Source organism: Anneissia japonica, unplaced genomic scaffold (assembly GCF_011630105.1).
Source record: "Anneissia japonica isolate Jap-2015-1 unplaced genomic scaffold, ASM1163010v1 scaffold287805_len679488_cov178, whole genome shotgun sequence".
Classification (NCBI taxonomy): Eukaryota; Metazoa; Echinodermata; class Crinoidea; order Comatulida; family Comatulidae; genus Anneissia; species Anneissia japonica.
Genome location: NW_022720349.1, coordinates 540,844 through 545,992, shown reverse-complemented (window position 1 = coordinate 545,992; position 5,149 = coordinate 540,844).

Genomic DNA, 5,149 nt, shown 5'->3' with positions numbered 1-5,149 from the left:
CATCTTCAGTGTAACAAAACAAAAAACCGAATTCAGATATCCTGAGGCTTATATACCTTTGCCTATAACTTATGCACATTAGAGTCAATTCATTCTAAATAGGTATTTGAATAGTGTCGTAACTTGTTGGCACGTTAAAGTTACGTAATTCAAATTCTAGTTTCTCAAACAGTCTAAGGTCAAATGCTTAGTTTAATATCGTAGTTCTAATTTATTCTAAAATAGGTACCGTATTTGAATACATAGTAGTGTCGTTACTTGCACGTTAGAATTACGTAACTCTTTTATCGAAGTTAAAGCTTTTTTTATTTTCAAAATATGTTTTAAATTGATATGCTGTTGGTGAATGAAGGGATTTTCTAAACAATACTATATGAATATAGCATTATTTGAAATACGTTTTATAATACACGCACAACACAACCCCTATACAACCTGAATGAGAAATTTATTATAACAACTTTTTCTTTTACTCCTGGGATAACTGTACTATACATATTCTCAAATACGTATTTAATCATAAAACAAAACGCTAAAGCATCCACAAAAAGTAAAACTAAAAATGTTTTGCGATAACATCATTTGAATAGGGTGGCTTCTCATAATGGGTTGGAAACAAACTAGGCTTTCCTTTGCTGTCATTGCCTAATTTCACTGGTAATACAACAAAAACACCTTAATTAAGTATTTAATTATAGACCCGATTACATCAAAGCCTACCACCGCTGATCAATTGTAGCCCTGCTCAAAACAACAGTTTTGAGCAAGGCCACAACTAAATAGCAACAACAATCACCCAGGTGAAATTAAATCCACCATTAAATATACAAATCTCAAAAATGTTTCCAGCATCCACCAAATATATGTAACATTAACCGTATGGAAGTACAGTAATCAATATTACTAAACCTTTGAAAAATACTAATAAGGTATACAATCACCAATTTAAGCAACTCTTAAGGAAAGCATGAAGACCACACGGATACATCGCAGATATACAGAACATACTGTACCTACTACCATAGAGAATATAGAACTAAGAGACATCAATCTCAAGTAGGAATATTTAACCTAAAATTAGTCATACTGGTGGTATGCATGGCAGCTGTCATAGGGGTCAACTTACTGATGAACAAGTATTCATATCTGCCTTACACATATGGCCAGGTATTATATGGGCCTGCCTTAGAATTGAAGTTTAAGCCTGGATGCACACAGGCATGCCCATATGTCTGCACATGCACATGGGAAATAAAACAAAAAACATGAAAACTACACAGAGTAAATAATATTACAATGGTTTCTAAAGTCTTTTCTCCAATTATTGCCCATTTTTAAGCTACATATTACAAGCAATTTTAATATGAACAACAAACTACCTTCATACATTTTGTGTCTCTCTACAAAATCTTATTTTTCCTGACTATCACTTTCAATTTCATTGACATTTGAAAATATTCTAAACAGCAAAAACGTAGCTTAGTTTCAGCATCTGCTTCACTTTAGACAAATTTGCTAAATTCAAATTGCAATATTTTAAAATATCATCTGTACATTAGGCCAATCGTAACATCCAGTAACATAAAAAGTTGTAGCACTAATCAGAATATAATCTCAATCAAAAATTGTACAAATTCGTTTTATCTTCCTATCAGGAATTTGTAATGACTGCAATATTTAGACTAAGATTTCTTTTGTTTCAGTCTTCAACCACAGTAATTTTTGGAACAAAGACACACATACTCATTTTAACTGTTAAATCTGTTTCCCATCACACAGCCAACTGAAAGAACAGAAACGAGCTTCAGCTGGCAAAAGCTAAGGTTTCAATTAAATTGCTTTAAGAAAACAAGTACCGGTATTTTTTTATGCTAGTGATAACATCATGGATCAAAAATTAGGACATGTTGGAATGAAAAACATCCTAATTCTTATTGATCTTTATTCTTGAACATTTCTAATAATTAGGCCTTCTTGAATTGTGCAATGCTCACAAAACATTTCCTGTTTTTGTATTTTTCGATTGTCATGTTTTTAAAAATGTTTCTACTCCCTTTTGAGAGTTTTTTACTCAATTTTTTTCCCTTTTTTTCAATTCATTGTATTTTATATGTTATTTTCCTGTCATAGAAAGAAATTATATATTTGTGTATATTTTTATATGGATTTTAAAATTGAATAAAATTGATTTTAAGTACTTTCTTATTGATCTTTATTCTTGAACATTTCTAATAATTAGCCTTCTTGAATTGTGCAATGCTCACAAAACCTCTCCTGTTTTTGGTTTTTTTTGATTGTCATGTTTTTAAAATGTTTCTACTCCCTTTTAAAGGATGCAAGCTTGGGAGTTTTTTACTCTATTTTTTCCCCTTTTTTTTCAATTCATTGTATTTTATATGTTATTTTCCTGTCATAGAAAGAAATTATATTTTTGTGTATATTTTTATATGGATTTAATTGAGTAAAATTGATTTTAAGTACTTTCTTATTGATCTTTATTCTTGAACATTTCTAAGATGTTTTTGCAGGCGCTCAATTGCAGCACGCTGCTCATTTAACACCTTTGTACGGATCACCTGCCTGCTAGTTACTTTGAGGGTCGGATTTCTCTTCATAAACAGTTGGATTTCTTTCTTTCCTAAATATGGATGAAAAATAGAACATAACTTAAATATATAATGTATATAATTTGACAGGAAAATGCAATAAACCCAGAAACAACATATCGCATAATGTAAATAATATATAATTTAAACATACACTGCTTCCAAGAATATGTGTGTATACTTCTTGTATCATGGCTTCAGGCCTGTACTGCCAAATCAGAAAGGGTAATTTGTATTGCCCAACATTAAAAAATGTCAATGATTAAAGTTAAAATAAATCTGCAGAAACACGACCAGTATAGAAGAAACTTGAATTAAATTGAGACTTATTAAGCGTAGGCCTACTGGAATAAGAAATCTTTTGAGAAGAAACTACAACAATGCAGCTATAAAAAGAAGCATAACATATCTATTTGAATAAACGGTCCATGGCTTTTATTGTTGAGAAAGGGTTTTGTGGGTATTAATTTGAGGGAGGCATATATTCAAAGGAAGCGTGGATATGTATACTAAACTCATAATTTCACTGTAAATGTGCAACTAATGTAGAACACATAATTACTGTTAAAAAGTATTATTGTGTGATCATAAAATATATTTATCCTGTCCAGGTGTTAAATAATATAATTATATACTGGATTAGAACATTAAGATTGTGTTGAGAATGATATGGCTTTATTAGATTTTTTTTACAACCATTGGAGGGGTGTATTCGAGGAAATATAAATGCCCTGGGGTGTTTATTCAAGATTGGAATACATACGATATTTATATTTTAACTTTTTAGAATGTAGTCCACGTATTTTACATTAATAATTGAGAATAAATTACGGAGGAGCCAACAAAGATAAAACCACTTTAAATTATTGACTGAGATTTAGTATGTATGTAGCACGACTTCTTTATTAAAAACCTGTTAAATGTGGTGTTGACAATTTCTATTAATGGGATATTAGCAGCATTTCTACTTACCAAAATTTAGGTCACATGGACAACAAACTAAAAAATTAGTTTTGATAGAATTATCCATAAGTTTCAAACAACAAAAAATACATTAAAAAATACTTAAAATTATAGTAAACTTACTTGGAAGACAGTCACCATCAATCCATTTCCTGGAGTATTTAACAACAATTGTTGTGTTTTGCTTAGAGCATCTGGTATAGGGTCTAGAAGCTTTTCACAAAACAGAAGGGGAAAAAATAATTAAGAAATATAAATCATCAAAATTTATTATCCATTTTATTATTAAAAAGATATAATTGGAAATGTGCAGGCAAGTGTTAAAACAAATGAAACCACACCTGTATTCATCATTTGGTTTTGTCATTTTTTACTGGTTAAACAAAAATAAACACCATTGTTTAAACAGCTCTCACAAAGTGCCTTTACAGTTTTCATTGTGGGTTTTTTGGAACGTGTTGTAACAAATAAATTATCGAAACTGATGGCTACGTTATAATATATAAAGTTTTCACCATATTACATAGATTCATATGATTGTTACTTGACTTTACTCTTTCCACCACTAACCTTTATCATGACTCTCCCGTCTTTATTATTCGTCGTAAAGAAGCTTGTTTTGAAAGTAAATATTTTATATCCACATTTGGTTCACCAAATTAAGATTATACTAAAGTGGTCCATTCATAATTTAAATTACTTCATAAATTAAGCTTACAGAGAAACCACAATGCTTACCTCTTGTACACTGTCTTCTTTTACCTATGGCATCAGTCTCTGAATATCAAATAATTGAACTGTATTATTAACTGATGTCCAGAAACGATTAAAATTCAATCAAATTGGTCAGTTGAAAATTACAGAAAGCCACAGGGTTTAAACATACATTCTCTGGATCAATATTATATAATAAATAAATATCCCAAGATATGTGCGCCTAAATAAATACTGTATTATTATTCTAAACAATATAATTTGTTTCACTGTATATATAATTTTCTACATAATAATATTGGTAGACTATCTATAAAATCTAATACATAAGCTTCTGAATCCCCTAAATTGTCATATTTTTCGGGACATCTTGAGCAACGCCTGACCACGCTGACCCAAGCAAGAAACATCTCGGTACAGAAAGGATTCAAAGCCAGGACCATGGGATTGGAAGGTGAGCACCTTAACACTAAGCTACAGCTCTAGAGTACAAACCTATCACTCCATTAAACACATAAAGATGGATACATATCGTAATAGTGCTACCATATAATTGATATCATAGTCGTGTTTATGGTACAGTATGTACATGACAGAAAATAAGCTATCCCTTGATTTCGGACTTTACGTCACCTTAATAAAAGTGACATTGTTTGCATACTTTGTATTTTCTTGGTGTGGACATCAGGCCCGTAGCCAGGTCATTTCAAGGGGGGATTCTCTGGGCGTGGGGGCCAGGGGACTGCCTAAGTGCCCCTGTGGGGTAGGTGGGGGGGGGGGGCGAAGCCCCTGTAGCCATAGCAGTTTTTGTGTTTAATGGGTCTATGTAATGTTATAAAAGCAGTTATGTTTTGAAAAAGATCTAT